Raw genomic sequence first — 16,955 nt, forward strand, 5'->3', positions numbered from 1 at the left:
AACTGCCATATCACAAGTCATTTTCTATGGCAAGGACTAAGAATCCGTCACTGCACTGCGGAGAATGCTCTGTTATATTAAACTGGTACCTTTATTTCTGGCGGAGAAAGCCATGGTTTTCCAGGACTTAAAAAGCAGTATTTGGGGGGATTGGAAAAAAAAGTCCTTGGGTAATGAGAGTTGTACATTATCTTAGAGGAATCATATATCTCTATGCCAGTTGTTTAGCTGGGTTTGCCAAGCTTGAAAATTTAGATTTATCGGTGCCAGAAATAGGAATGGAAGCATTTAATGGGCTTGTGCTCTATCGAGGTGACAAGCAAAAGCAAAGGAAAGTCAGGAGGTGGCTGCAAGAGTGGCTGGAGTTGTGCATCAATGACTTTTTTTTTTTTAATAATTAATTCTGATTGCTGAAAGAAAAGATGTTTTTAGGAATATGTAAGATGTAAGATGCTGTATATGCTATAGGCAAAACTGGTCAGAATTCCAGCATTTCATCAGGGGATTGATGTCATGACTTTAAATTCCTGACAAAACGTTACATTTGAAGTTGCACCTTTCCCTGTCTGACCTATATTGTAGCAGTTTGCTGTGGCCAGTCGGCCTGAATCGCAACAGTTCAAACACTGCCATTTTATAAAGCGCAGCTTTGACTTTTTTCTAGTCACCGGGTAGCATGTACTGCCTCCATCTTTGCTGCAGTGCACCCAGGGAATAACCAGAGCCCTTCTGCTGAGGAACTGGCCCTGTGCAGGAGCCGCAATGCTGCATCCCCTCGCTCAGAGGGCAGGGAAGGGCCGGGGCACGCCGCTGCTGGCACGGGCAATAGCTCTCCTCCTGCGTGCCAAGGTGGAGGTGGGGAGCTAACCTCTGCGAGGGGCTTTTTTAGCAGAGAAGGGACACAGATCCAACGTGCGTGTGCATGAGGGCCAGGGGCTCTGTGTGAGCATGATCCCAACAACCGGTGCCTTTGTCAGGGCTCAGTTCATTTTATCCCCCTCAGTAAACCTTCACCTGCAGAATTGCTCCCCAGCCCAGCGCAGGAGGCATTTTCTCCTCCCCGGCTGTTGCCAGACGAGGCGCCTCTCCGTTTCCGAAGATGCTGGGCTCAAGATGGCCCCCATAGCATATGCACGTTTGCTTGTGCTTGTGTTTCACTAGTGATGCTGTTGTTTACACTACATGCTAAAACAGGGCTTGCACTGGCTTCGCAGGAGCAGATGTGAAGCATAATCTTGGACGCTTTCCCAGCCCTCGCTCAGAGCGTCCAAGTGCTCAGTATTTCCTGCACGAAGCAAGTCTAGTCTGACACAATGCCAGCTGCACTAAATGTGCTCTCGGAGTGAATGCTCAGTGTCTGGGTGGCTGATAGCTCTCATACAAAACCAGCGTTTTCAGTTGGTCCCATTTCTAGCTCATTTGCTTCCCGCACGACCGAACCTTAAGCATCGCGGTGCTACTTTTGCCGCCTTGGCAAATGTCGGTGTTGCTCCTGCGTGGAGTATCCCCGAGCGGGATTGGGATGTAGGAGGCAGCGGTGGTGAAAACACGTCCGTTGTGCCCGGCGCCTTCCCCGTGCACCTGCTGCTGCTGCTGCACGTACCGAAGCAGCTGCCACTGCTCTCCCCGGACCCGTGGTGGTCCAAGCACGACCCCTCAGGTTGCGCCTGACTCTGGCTTTCTGGTCCAAACTGTGGTCCAAAGAAAGGGATTTTCTCCTGCCCCGGTCACCTGTTTTTGATTACACCTTCAGATTTAGAGCTAACAAATACACGTGCATTTATGGTTTATGTAGATCAAGCAAAGCGGTGAACATTTAGTTCCCTCCTGCCAACTTTTTCACTTGCTATAGTACATAGTCCACTTAAGAGCTACAATCTGGTTGCTTCATTTGCTTTCAAATTCGGTTCCCATTTGTTCCTCCAAGACATTTGGGTAAGTGGCAGCATCTGTCCTATGTTTGTGTTATTCACACTGAATTTCCAAATGGACATTTCAAATGGGTGCAAGATGCTACTCTGGCTTGAAAATCAGACTTCTCCAGGCTGTGCTTGACTTATTAGATGTTAAGTAGGCTCAGTTTTGATGTGGAGCTAGATGGGAGACCTCCAGAGCAGCATTGGAGCCTCTGTAAGGAGTGCTTCTCCTGCTGAATCTCTGTCGGCACTGTTGTAGTAAGGGCCCAGACACGATGGGAGTGTGGCAGGGTCACGCACTGATGGCAGCGCTGCTGGAAGGGCCGGGGATGAACCCTGTATTTTTCTGCTCACCGAAAGGTCACCTGTCTGTCTCTGAAAAAAAATTAAGGGCGTTTAACCCTGCTGCCTTGGCCGGGTCCCAAACCCCAGGTTAATGGCATTCTGCTGGCCCAGGGGCCCTCTAGTGGCTTTCCCGGCTTGATGTGCTCAGCGTTTCTTCTCCTCGGGTGCCGCAATCCGGGGCGATGTCCCTCGCCACGGGTGGAACGGTGGCCAGCCACGGAGAGCGGGATGCTCGATGCCTCCTGCATCCTGCCCCTGGGTCCCTACCGAGCAGCAAAAGCCCAAGTGTGGTGTGAATAAGGCTGAAACCACATCAGAAGCCTGCTCGGTCTGTTGTCCGGTTTTGAGGGGTACAGCAGCACCCTCTCTGTCTGCCCGACACCCCTCCCTACACCCCCCGTGCCAGCCCCACTTTCCCAAAGGTTTTTCCCTCTCTGTAGCTGATGTAGCTAAACTGCCCCTGTCCCTGCTTTATGCTTCGTCCTGCAGCAGCATTTCTGATTGCAGTATTATCTTTTCCTGGGAGAAGGTAGATGTGGTCTTCACCTGTACTGCAGCAGAGCGAGGTTTCTGCTCCGGGGTGCAGGAGGGAGCCCTGGCAGGGAGAAATGTGGGGATGGGGCAGGGCAGGAGGTGTGAGTTGGCGGCGGCTTTCCTTGTTTGCAAGGTGCTGTGATAGCCACGGCCTCCCCAGGTCTTTACGTGCCAGGTGAGCCGTCCACCTTCTGCACTTGTTTGTGACTGGGATGCTGTGTTGGCTCTTCTGCTGGCTCGACAGGACTGGAAAGGGGTTTTGGGGCCAGAGAGGTGGCTCTTCTCTCTCCTAGCTTTTCCCCGTCATTTCTAGTATGACTTTTCTTGTCCAAGCTTGCTGGTGGGAACCCATGTAAGCAAAGGAAACATCTCTGCTGTTTTATAATACAATAAACACCTGGGCTTCCCTGGGTAGGCTCCGTTCTTCACTTAATTATTTCTACAGTTTTTTTGTGTTCCCTTGATTTCCTTTTTTTTCGTTCTTCAGATTGTCTCCATCAGCACTTTCTCCAGTTTCTAGGGCCCCTTTTGCAGTCTGTTTGCAAATAAATTTGCCACTGCCTATCCCCTTTTCCCTTAGACAATCAATTTTTTGAAGTTGTCGGAGAAATTGTTCAGATGTTCCCCCCAGCAAATAGAAGCTTTAATTTGTTCCCTGACGGTTTTACTTCTTATCCCTTTCATTTACAGTGGGGGGGAAATACAGATAATTGCAGATCCTGTACATCTCAAACTGTTTGTGGTGATAGTTACAATTATCTAAAATAATTGGCAGAAAGATCTGTGGACTTAATGTGCCGGGCTAAATTAATACTTCAAATGCTAGCATTTTAACAGCCTGTGTTTGTGACATTGCCTGTGCTGGATCTTCTAAAATGGGCTAAATTGGCCATGCTGGACATAAGGAGGCAGAAAAAGGTTTCTCATGTCATTTTAGATTGAGGTTCATCTGAACAGCTATTAGGAAAGACAGAGAGGAATACGTTTGCACCCATAGGAACCTACTTTCTTCTCAACGTAACGGTGTGGCCCTCATCCCTCAAAGGCTTTAAATAGAGACAAAATTTTCATCTGCAAAACTATGTGCAGCTTGTCCAGCCTGTGCTACACAGAAAGTCAATCTTCATCAGTGTTTCTTATCCAGTTTGTAAGTAAAACCCTCTTCTGGGTTCTTCTGCCTCCACGTGAGGCCACTACTTCGCATGCAAAATGGCAGAAGCTCATTTCTGCCGGTTTAAGGGAGAGGAAAACGTCTGTAATTACTTTGGGTGCGCATTCCCTTTCCCCAAAGGAGCAAAGCTGCCTGACTGATGAAGAGTGTCGCTGTCCCCAACAAAAAAACTCAGCAGAGCAGAATGGGAATACCAGAATACTCAGAGATACCGAATTTGGGATCAGATTCAGGCAGAGCTCGGTACCTATGAAAATCTTATTCTTTTAAGGGTGGGCTTGGCCACTCTCTAGATGGAGCCAGTCAAAACCCCTAGGAAAAGGAGACAGAAAAAGGATGGGGGGTGCAGACAGAGACAGTGCTTTGCCTACGGCCATGCAGCCAGCTCTGAAAACAGAACCACGGCTCCGGCTTTTGCCAAGAGACCTCACTCCCCCACCAGCCAGACTGTGGGGAGAAAGACATTGGGAGTGAAGGGCTGACAGAGACTGACAGAAGCTTAGCACCCTGCTGGATCCAGCATTTTGAAATCTGCGATGAAAGATAAAATTCTCTGCGCGGCGATGGCAGCAAAGTCCCTGGTGCAGCCCTTTGTCTAAAAGATGCCAGTGAAGACTGTGCCAAGGTGTTTTTCCCTGACCATCTGCCTTATGAGCCCACATGCCAGGGTTGATGCAATCCAAAGCCTGATAGCACACAGGCCTGCTGGTTTATGAGAATCCATTTCGCAATTAAAACAAATATTTAGGATTTCTTCTAAATGAAGTGGCCAAGTCCTCGCAAGGAAAGTCTGGCGGTTCTGAACAGGATAAAGAGGCCTCCCTTGCTCTCATGACAGATGCAAATAGCGCTAAGATTCAAGGAGTACAGAGGTCATATACGTCATTAAAAAAAAAAAATCATACTGGACCTAAATTAAAATAAAAAAGAACTATAGAAACTCTAAAAAAAAACCCCCAAAAAACAGAGAGAAAGAATACTGGCTGTGCTCCTGGGTAGAAGGCACATCCTCTCCCTTCTGTTTGGCTTAGATCTTATAGTGATAGGCAAGGCATAAAAGATAGAGGTTATTCAGTTACGAGGGATGCTGACTTTGACTTCACATTTCCTTCACAATGTGCCCCAGGGCACCTACTCTGCACCTGGAGAAAAACTCCATCCTGGCCCAGACTGGGTCATTTTCGTACTGCCACCTGAGCTTTTGAGGGCAGTATCTCTTACAACGGGGCTTGATGTTTCCTGAGCTTCCTTCTAGTGCTACCACCATGTTAAACAAATGCATATGCTTCCTGCAGTTCCTTGGCAGTCCTTTGAATATCTCCTATGTGGTAATGATGAGATCTGGCATGCCACTGTGCAATCCAATGGTCTCACACCCCAACAGAGCTCAGCTGCAGGTCATATGTTCCCCTCTGAACCATATTTTCTGATGAAAACCTTTTTGGCTGCAGCCTCATAACCAGCTTGAGTTAAGTCAACAAGACAGAGGAAAGGACTTGGCCAAGATGAAATGGCAAATTGGTAGTGGAGCTGGGACTGGAATGGGGTCTCTTGACTCACGGGTGCGTCTTTATTGCGGTGGTTGATGAGCACAGTACGAATGCCAACCCATCCTATTGAGGACACACACGCATTCATCAGCTCATTTGTGTCTGATGAGCAGAGAGAAGTAAGGAAGCTAACTCCCCTATGAATATTGCAGTGTTGCACATCACAGAGATAATCCTGAGGCTCCCCAATGGAAGCACCTCCGGGGTGTCAGACTTTCCCAGTCATGCATCCGTCCTGTATCTGAGACGTGTCAGCAGCTGTAAACTGTATGTTTTGTTTCACCTTGATCCAGAGAGGAAGGACTGGCTTTAAGCAGCGGATGCTCTTGAGACCCCATAACTTAATGTGATATGGTTTTGGCTACAGTTACCTGGTGTTATGTACTGGTGCTGCCTACTGAACAGGGGACATGTGAATTGCTCGCTCTCTCTGCGCTACTCTCCCTTTTTAAGCTGTGCTGTAAAAAGGAGTGTGGGACCTCCTTTTTTTCTGCTGGCAGGGTTCTGGCTATCATTCTCTGTGGATGGTTTCTAGACACACATTCCTTTGTTTAGGAAGACCCTGTATTATGTTGACACAGCAGCATGTGGCACTGGAAAAGGAAATAGAAAAGGCTTTTGAACACAAACCGGACTAGGGTTAGAAGAATGCAGGGGTTTGCAGACAGCCCTGCTCCCTTTCAGGAAGAAAGATGATTAAATATTAGGGAGCAGTTGAAGTCAAAAATTCAGATCTGCATTTCTGCTTTCTGAAGAATGTGGGGCAGGAAGCTCCAGTGATTTATTCCGCTTGTAGGGCAGAGTTACCAAAGCGGGCTCTGTATTACTGCAGTGAGGTTCCTCAGGTAGAGTCCACCAGGGCACTGTATGGATATTGTGGGTACTGAGAACAGGGAAACACTGGAAGTTCTTCGGGTTCTTTGCCTTGTTCTTGCATTGTGTCACTTTGTGATGCAGTAAGTCCCGCTCCCTAAGCCTCAGGTTCTCCTCTGGGAATATTAATGCTTTTATTGGTAAAGTGCTTTCAGGGCTTGTCCATGAATTTTCAAAACACAACAGAATTGTCAAAAAAATCTGTGGTTTGGTTCCAAGTCAATAATTTCCCACCCCCTAAGGACCATGTCTTCAATCAAAACACATCTGTTGCAATCAACATAGATCCATCAGTTTATAACACCTATGTCAGAAGTTTATCTAAGCTGTTCCACTGATCTCTGTTTCCCAACTGGTTTCCTAATGGATATTCCATGAAATATGCCTCTTGAATGGCCTGCACATTCAGGGCTCTTCCCTGGGATTCCCAAGCATAGATTTAATTCCTTATCTTGCTGCAAACTCCCCATAGGTCTGTGCACAAAAACAGCATTTATGCTTTTACTCAGGACTCGCATGCACCGTTTCCATATTTAGGGCTTAACTGTTGCTGCAACTCAGCTGAGGTGCATGAAATAACCGTACAAGCACTCAGGCTGGTGTGATAACAGGGAGATTTGATTGTGTGTCTGAGCCCCCAGTGAAAGCAGCATGAAGGGACATTTTACACTGTCTTAAAAGTCCTTTTAGAAGAACACCATAGGCTAAAAGAGCCTTACAGCGTACAAGAATTAGGTTTAATCTCTCTGTGCTGCAGCTCTGCAACTGTAAAATGGGGATAACTGGTATTTTTTATGTGGCTTTGCCAGCTCAGGTTATAAGAACTTCCAGGGTAGGCACCTAGTATCTCTCTTTTGATGCAGAGTGCCCAGCAGGACCGTGCCCCAGCTCCGCGTGGTGTACCCAGGCGTGATTGCAGTACGGGGAAGGGGCGCAGAATTTGGCCAACGCTGTGGGCTGCCCTGCAGGCCCCAGGTCTCGCACTCTGCTCTTTGCTTCCCAGTCCTGATTTGTTTATCTCTTGGGGGCCTTTCTGGTTTTAATTCCATTGTTCCTCACCTGGGAATTTCAGGCTATTATTTAATTTCCTTCCAGATTTCAGCCCTTCCCCCTTGCCTCCCAGGTCTCCCGCTCCATCGCTAGCCCCATCCCCTCAGAGAAGGCGTTTTACTTTTCTGCCCCTCTGTGTGAGTCAGTTTTCGTTGGCGCTTGCAGCATCTCCTCTTGTCAAGGCATTATCCGGTGGGGAGCCTGATTATTTAGATTCCTCCAGTTTCCCCTTTTAATATATCTTCTCTGTGTCCTGCAGCCTGACCCCTGCCAAAGGACCTGCCACAAGGGTTGTTTCTCCCAGTCTGAAGCCCTCCCCCAGCTTCCCTTTCATCTGTGTTTTCTAAGAGGTCTGTGCTTCAGGCAGCAAACTCAGCGAAGGGTTTGGGGCCTCCGAGTCCACCGCCGGATCCCTCCCCCATCACCTGAGAAAAGGCAAAGGCAAAAACCACTTCCAGGGCCACTCCTGGCAGGGGGTGGGGAATAGCTGAGCCCAGCGAGGGAAAGGAAACCATTTAATCCCCTTTTTTTTAATTTGTGGCATAGTTCCTAGCAGACTGTAGGTGCTCTGGGCCAGATCCTGTGCTGTGCTCTGCAGCTTCCTTTTCGGGCAGCAGACCTGGGAGAAGTGAGGAGGGGGTCCCTGCAAACCAGAAAGCAGATGCTGTTAATGCAGTGCTAGCCCAGCTTGGGTGTGAGCTGCCCGCACTGGACGTCAGCACCCGGGAGTGCAGTCTGGACTGGCCCTTGATGGGTCCAGTATGCCCAGCGTCCAGAGGGACCAGTCTGAAACCCTGCATGGGGACCTCAGGGAGCCCCTCGCGGGAGTCAGCAGGAGATGCTGGGTAAATGCGATTTGATTCCCTACTCCATAGAAACATTATGTAGTACTTCTCAGCCACTGATCTCCAGGGATTTTGTGTAGCAAGGCATGGGTGGTGCTGGTGTAGTGCTGAGGTGGAAACAGAGGTAGGCTATCCAGGACTGCTGCTGAGCACGTGAACCCAGTGCTTGCAAATCTCTGCAAGCGCAGCACTGCAGAGAATGAATTCACTCCAGTGACATTTGCATTTTGAGGAACTCGGGGAGGCTTCTTTAACGGAGGGTGCACATCTGGACATCTTTCCTATTCGAAGTGGTACAACCGTCACCTCGCTGAATTAATCGCGTTGTCCCCTGCTTTCACGTGCCGCTCGGAGCTCCCACAGGGAGGGCTGACACCAGCTGCAATTGTCGAGATACTCGGAGCAAATCTCCCTGTGATCTATATGATGGAGAGCATATGCACAGCCCAGGATCTGAAGGAAATCACCTCCCATATGAAGAACACAAGCATGTTCTCCTAGCTCTCTGCCAGCATTTTCTTTGTGGAATTGCTAGAGAAAAAGGAGACCCTTGGAGGTCTCCAAGCTCTAGACTCAAAATAAATAAAATATTGCTAGACTATATGTAGCAAAGATAATATCGAACACAGAAAAAGAGAGAGGGAATGAAGGAAAGATATATCTACTGGAAGCTTATTGAGGGTTTCTACCCAGAGAGCAGGGCGCTAAATGTTTGGACGGGTGGTTCCCTGTTCGTGGCTCAGGTAACGTATAAACCACACGTAATCCACCAGTGCTGGTGCTTGTACTGAAACCTGGTCCTACCAGAGCCCAAGCTGAAAGGCAGATAGATGGAAAGAGGGTGTTGTCCACATAGCATTGCTTGTTATTCTTGAGACGGGTGCGTATTCTCAAATAAGTGTTTTCAAATATGCCTCCAGACCAGTGCAAAATAGCGGCTGATGGCATTAGATCCTTCTTTAGCTCATACCTCTGGCACCCCTCTTTGCTGCATTATGTGAGAGATGGATGATTTGATCTTAGGAAATTGTCTTGCGGTCAGCCAAGCTATAGGAGCCAGAACAGACGTGAAAATCTCTCCTTTAATGTCTGGGTATCACTCTATGATCAGAGCCAACTGCACTAACCTTGTGTGGGGACAAAGGTACCGTTCAGCTTGCGTGGCCCACCAAGACCTGCAGCTTGCCGTCGGTGCTAAGAACTACCATTAACAACTCTGACTTGGTTTAGTTTTTCTTAATCCAGCCTTCCAACAGTACACAGCAAAACCTTACTCTTGCAGAGAGCTACCTCCTTTGGAATCAGCCAGCACTGATCTAGCAATTGCCATGACTTGTCATTCCCCGTCCTATCTATCAGGCAGCACGACATGACACCTCAGCCAGGGAAATGCAAAAAGAAGCAGTTTTCTGTCGGCTTCAATTTACCAATAAAGAGCGAGAAAGACTTTGAAAACAGGGCTTTAAATGACTGTATTCTCGATGAAAATTTCTTTTATAAAAGGTAACGGGACATTTCTCTCGGAGGAGTGCAGGGTCAAAAACATAGTTAAAACTATTTCCCCTCTTTCTCTACCGTCATCCACCCTTCCCCTCCCAGGCCAACAGTACCATCAGATTTTTGGCTCTACTGAGTGTCGAGGGAGAGTCCTGCATTGCTCCTTGCCTAGGGATGGGGCCCAGCATTCATCAAAGTCCAAGCATCTGAGCAGTCCCACTGACACTCCCCCTTGCCCTCGATGACATGCAAAGGAGAAGTTATTAGTATTGAGCAACAGCTCTTCATTGATATTTTTAAGGGGAGCGGCTAGGAGGGGCAAAAGAAAATGTTCATCCATAGCTAGGACTGTTGCAGCTAAAATCTTATAAATCCTTCCAAGTCCTGCATGCCCCGGTATTCCTTTGAATTGCTGAAGTTAGTACCGCTCAGCCGAAGTGAAGGTTTGGACTGATGATGAGTATGTTGCAGCTAGATAAGTTCCATGCCTCTGTTAAAATGCATCTCTATTATCCCCGATATGTTACATTTTTAAACATTTGGTTCCAGGAGTACAACAGCGCTGTCATATGGTTTCAAGTAAGCCCCATGCTTCTCCAGGCCAAAGACTGCAGGCAACTGATGTTACAGGAAGCAGAGATTTGACATCTGGATCAAAACTGCAATGCAGTTACGTTACCTTCAGGTTTAAAATCTCCCCTGACATTAACCTCACCCTTGACAGTTACCATCTTGCCTCTCTCCTACCTGTCTGAACAGTGCTGTAAATATAGCTTTCTGGATGATTCTCAGCTCCCCCCCCCCCATTTTTTTTTTTTTTTTTTTAACCTCCGTAGCAATCTCAGCCTGGGAATCCTTATCAGAAGGCACACAGCAGCCCTGGCCTATCTAGCATCTATCTCTCTCTCATGCTGTGAAGATCTCAGTCCTTACCTCTTGCTTTGCTAGAAGTGCCTGTCTCATAATCTGCCAGGAAAATGACTCCTGTCTCCAAATGCAACTTTGCTAAAGGCATGAGCAAAGCCCTCTGCAATAGCCGTTGAGATTCTGCCCTTAATGCTGCAGGGTGCTCCCTGGCGCTGACTTGTCCTATCTCTGGCCAGTCTGTGCTCCAGAGTGCAGTGGGAAGAAACGTCCTACCGGCTCATGTGTTAGGAGAAGGGGAAGAATCCTTTCTCTCTGGTCTTCTGCAGTGTGCAAGGTGTCTAACTTTAGATTTGCATTGTGAAAACTGTGGAGCTGTCTGCATCCTTTTTAGTCTTACTTTTATTCGGTAGATAGTGAAGTGGGGGAGAGCCTGCAAGCAGGATGATTCAGCAAGGGGAAGGGCAGGAGTGAATGTGAAAATAGGCTGAAGCCACCGCTGGGGTAAAAGGAACAAGGCATCCCTGATTTGGGGAGATTTTTGTCATGTTGAGAATCTGGCCTGGTGAACAGCACAGCAGTGATTGTTTTCTAACACACAGAGCACATATTAACTCAGCGTTCAAAATTCTTTATTTTCCTTGGCATAGTGAGAAATGAGACCTAACATGGCAATCATACATAATACATGAAACAAGCAAAAAGACATAAAGCAAACAAAAATGAGATCAAATGCACAGGATACACAGCAGTACAGGGCAACCCACCACTTGTCTGCTGATGCCAACAGCAATAAGAGCGGCTCTCCTCCTGCACCTTTAAACGCAGGATCCCCAAGCATGTTGTAGAAAACACAACTAAATCAATTAGCCTCCCAGTGCCCATTTGAAGGAAGGAAAGGGGGAAATGTTTGCTCACCTCCTGCAAGGAGAAAAGCCACCATCCCTAGGGGCAAACACAGCCTCTGTGTAACCACGCACAGCATGGCTGAACGGGTGTTTAAGCCGGGTGCTGGAAGACTCTATCCATGCTGCCTAACTCAGACTCCAACAGTAGCTGTGAGGCACCTAGTTTGCTGCTATAATCAATAAAGAGAGGAAAAATGCTCCAGAAGTCTGTTTGAAGCCAGACTTTTACCCTGGCCCTTTGGCAGAACTGTTTTCTCTGTACGGGCGGTGGTGTCTATAGTTAGGGATTGTAGGGCTCTGCCATGGATTCATCTGCAGATGTGGGGAGGGAAACATGCTCTTCCTTAGTGCATGGGCCTTCTTGAAGTTTTCTGAGCCGGCCTGAGGACAGTCAGCTTGATGGGGTTTGGATGAGGATCTCTCTTTCCTATCTCTGTGTTTGGGTTGGTGCCTCCCCTTGTCCTGCGTCAGTTTACCACAAAGCGATGAGTGGCGGAGACCTCGTCAGCTCTGTGTGACCATCAGCTACGCAGGCTGTGGTGGTCTTCTGAGCATACCCAGAGAGAAACGTGGGTCGTCTTTAAATAATCCAGGTAAAAGAATATGCCAAACCTTGCAGAAGGTATTAGAGCTCCATTGACTTTAATGAACTGAGTCCCTAAAGAATACTCTTGTCACTCTTGGGTTGTATGTAAGCTGTGAGGGACGTGTGTGTTGGAAAAAAATTTGAGAAGAAATATTATCTTGAAAGGGTGTTTAGCAAAATGAGGGAAGTCAAAGTATTTCTTGAGCCTTCTTTGTTTAATCACTACATTGTGATTTTTTTTTTTTTCCCCAGCAGCATGCAACACATCTACCATCCCCCTACACACACGCATGCACACACATACACTCTGCACCAGGGCAACTGCTCTGAATTTTATTGGAAAAATATAAAACGGCTTTGCATTCTTACCTTTATTTCAAGACCTCCTACAAGAAACAGGAAGGGTAAACATGAAAGATCTGTTTCCTTTAAATTGTGAGTGTGGGGGAGTTTTCCTGTAGTGAAAGGACTGTTTTGAGAAGCCCTAAATGCTTTTGAATTGAATACATAGAAGTAATGTACACACGGTTTGAATTTACAGTTCTGGGTCTCCTATCCCCCTCCATATGAATCCTATAAGTCAGACGTGTTGCTACAGTGATTCCCACCGGGAAAGTCTGGACCTAGACTAGGAACAGCTGTAGATCTACAATCCACCAAAGTCGGCTTCTGAAACAGATATGAATTATTGGTTCAGTCAGATAAATATGGCTTTGCCTTTCCCCCACAGGCAACCACATATGGCACTTGGAAAGAATTAAAACCTTTACCCTTGGCCAGGTCTGGTTAAATAATGGCTCTTTCTTATACTTTCCCCCTCTCTCCATTTCCTCTCATTCATTCTTCTTTCAATTTTCCTTTCATGATCTTTTTGGCACCAGTATCCGAAATGTCACCTCCTCAAAGTGACCCTGAATTTTACAGTGTCACCTACAGGGCTGCGGGAGCACAGGCAGGCAGACGTATGGGAAAAAATGTAGTTGTTATTCAAGGGGGATGGAGCTCTGAAAAGAGAAACAAAACCACCTTTTTGCCTCTCAGCGTGGCCACACCGAGTCCAAAAAAGCCTCCAAGGCTGCAGCTACGCTATCAGCTGAATGCAGGCCTGCCCTGGAGCCCAAATTCGCCCACCATACCTGGCACATAGGCGTGGGAGGATGCTCCGACACCCTTCTCAGGGGGCAGAGCTTACGTCCTCTCCTATGTCAGCAGTGCCTATGTAGATATATTGGCTTTTTAGTGTCTCTGTGTTACGGCTTGTGTTAAACTGCTCTAAAAGGGAGGACCAGTAGTCTGAGGCTGAAGCGTCACGGGGAGACATGGGATGTGAGGGTTCAGCTGCTGGCTTTGCCATGAGCAGCATTGCACTGAGCCGTCCCTGCTCTCCCGGCCTCTTCTCCCTTCCCAGGCCCCTGTACTGCTGGTGTATGCGTGTGAGGATCTGCCCCTCCAAATCCAGGGCATGCAGGTGCAGAATGGCATCCCTTAGAGGAGGATTCAACCTCATAGCTAAGAAATGCCCTTACCTGTGTGTCTCTTGGAGTCCCTGATAGCCCCTCCTCTCTCTCTGCCCCTCTCTTCTACCCTTAGCCACTCATTCATTCAGCCTCACAAGCTTGAGGAGGCTGCCCCCCAACCAAGCCCTCCGCTAGGTTTAACCCAGTTCTCTTCCTAAAGCTACTTCATGGGCTTTAAAAATCTGGAATTAAGAAACCTGTAACTTGCCGCTTTATCTCATTATCTCCTGTTTTGCATTTTAATGTGCCTGCTCTAAAAAAGACCTCATTGATATTCTGGTTCGGCATGTGTTTGTTTGTGTCTCTTGGGAAAATTGGCTACAGATATTACTAAGTCAAAAACACACATAGGAGAGTTTGCTGCATATTTTCCTTTCCTTTTTTTCCTTCTTTGAAAGAAGATGTTATTTTCTTCACTTTCTTGAATGGCAAGTGAATTGAAACGGCAGAATTTTGAGACAGCTTGGGATGTAGGATATAATCTACTGATCTTGAAGATGTGTCTCCAGCTCTGTGGCCGTATCTCCTGAATTCTTCCTCCCCCTCTGCAAAAGGATCTCAGGATCCTGCTCTGAAATACAGGTCACTGTGCCTGGCAACCTCCTACAGCTTCCCATTCATGTGGTCCCTCTTCCCGAAGTCCCAAAAGTCACAGTGCAAGCAGGGACAGTCCAAATGGCCAAAAGCAGCCCTTGGGAACCGAAGGACAGTGTTGAACCTAAGGTGACCCCAAAGGCTAGTGTTTCTTGCTATGCAGCCAGCCCAGGAGGGTGGCACTGTGCAGGAGCGTGCCCATCAGAGCCTGTGGGCTTCTAAATGTGGAGTGTGCCAGCCCCGCAGCGTGTGGCAGCCTCGTGTGGATGGATTGGCCCCAGTTCGTCCATGGGCAGCACGTCCATGGGAAGCGGCTGCGTGGGCAGAGGGCAGCACCTTGCACAGCAGCATTGCCCTGACTCCAACAGCAGCTCCTCGGCAGCTGTGCCGAGCTCAGTGCGGTTGCTTCTGGAAAGGTACGGGTGACTTAATCTGGATGGCTTGCTTTCTACTGGTCACTGCTCCAGCAAGATGTTGGCAGAGCTTTTTTCCTCTCTCTTTTGAGGTGCAAAATTAGCTTTCTGCCCTTGTGCAACCATTAAAGATCCCTCTGGTGCTCCTCTCGAATGGTCATTGAACTGTTATGGTCCTGACAAGTTTCCACTGCGTAACTGCTGCTTGCTGCTATAATCCTATGGTTAGGAGGTCTTAGGATGGGAGGAATAACCCTCTGGAGGTAGCGATGCCTCTCTACTGACTAGAGAGGGAGTTTAAATAGCTACTTCAGGCTAGATATTGAATTTTTTAGGTGAATAAAAATTAGATGAGGTGAACCCCAGCTTGGCTGCTTGGGAAATCAGTGTCAAGCAAATCTTCAAACAGATTTTTTAAAAATGCAGTTGTTTTCAATGTGTCCTCAAGAATCATAAATGTTACAATATCTACCGTCAGCCTGGGACTTGGTGTACAAGGACTTCTTGATTGTATCTCCCTGGTTTTTGGCACTGCATTTTGTACAGGTGGCATCTTTGTGGTGGGAGGGGAGGATATACGTTAATAAATGAGGAGGCTCTGAGTACGTGTAAATCGGCCTCAGAACTATGGCGGCTTTAGGGTTTACCTGGGTAGGGGATGATTTAGTAAGCCCTGCCATCGCACGGAGGTCTTAGGCTGGATAATCCAGGAGAGGCATCTTCCCACCTAAAAGATACTGTCATCTCTATTTAGTCATCTTCCTTGTGCGTTGCACTGCGATGTTCTGGCGTAAGCAATGAATGCCATTTCCACTACACAAGAGCCCGGGTCCATCCTGCTGACTGCAGCCAGGCTCCAGGTGCCTCTTGCAGGCTCTTGCTGCTTCTGCTGCTCTTTTTGTGGCTTTGAGTGATGCCATGAACTCTTCTGGCAATCTCCTCGTCTCTCTAGAGTTTGCGGTATGTCAGTAGCAAATAAAGCTATTTCTGAAAAGTTTCTCTCTCAATTTCTACAGCACTTTGCCTTTTGTGAATTGGAGCAGTGAGCAGCTCGGTATTGCTAATGGCAAAGACTGCAGTGAAGCATTTTTCATCTTCATTGCTCTTCAGGGGCCCGGTGTAGGACACTAAGCAGGGACTTTTCATATGGAGTTTGAACTGGGGCTGATTTGTGTGTACGCACTCCGTAGCACAGTGCGTTCAGATCTCTGTGTCAGATAAAAGCGCCTTCATCTGCACTTACAGTGCTTGCTACACTACAGCCACCACCCCAAACCTCTCCTGGGAGATGACAGGATTGAACAGAATTGTGCCCCAGTGGTCAGGGTCTGTGCATTTATTGCAGATCTCTGCACCCGCAGGCATCCTCTCTGACCTTGTGCTGTGTCACTGGGGCCTGAAGTTTTTTCAAAGGTAGGTGGCTCATTTTGCTGTCCCGCTTTCTGGACTCCCAAAGCTGAGGCACAAATGAGACCTGCTTTTAGAAGTATGCTCATCAATTCCTCAAAATTAGGCTCCTTTATGGCATCTCAGCTATTGGAATATAGGGGTCCCTCTCCCCATGGCAGTATTTCCCTGCGGCAATAACTTTCCCTGTATGACCAACATGCGGCTTGCCGATGGGTCTGCGTGGGGCAGGTGGGACGTGGACCTGCTGGAGGCAGGCAGGGAGCACCTGTAAGTCTCAGCAGCGTCTCGCCGGCCCCCAGCCCACACCTAGGTGCATGTTTTCGGCCGATCTCCGACAGCAGCTTACCCGCAGCCACTGCAACCCATCCCAGCACGCCCTTCCCAGAAACACGGATCTATGTGAGGCACCATTGTAATCTAACATTTCATTGCTGGTATTTCTACCTCTTAGGCGTGCATTAATTTAAGTGTTGTAGGTGCTTTTTTTTAATGATATTTTTATTTTCTTTAAGTTTTCCGATATTTCCAGTGGGACTGTTGAAGCCAATGCCTTTCTTTTTACCTTGCACTGCTGACCACCCCAACACAGTAGCCCCTGTCAAAACTGCAGTGAGCAGGAGTGGCTTTCAGGGGACGGCTGTGCAAGGGAAGAAATGGCACCGTTGCCAGATGCTCCAGCGAGCAAACAGTTTCGGAGCCCTGCGATTTCCCCCTGTTGTATAGCAGAGGCTGCTGCTGTACAGAGGGCTCCCGACAGCACCGCAGCCATGCACTTAACTGACTTTAAAAGGGACCGAGGTGAAGTAACCCTTCTTTCTTTATTTTTTTAAATACCCTGTGGTGCTGAACTGAAATTGCAGCTAGCTTCTATTTTCAGAGGCC

Source organism: Platalea leucorodia (assembly GCF_965183815.1).
Source record: "Platalea leucorodia genome assembly, chromosome: 20".
In the NCBI taxonomy this organism is placed as follows: domain Eukaryota; kingdom Metazoa; phylum Chordata; class Aves; order Pelecaniformes; family Threskiornithidae; genus Platalea; species Platalea leucorodia.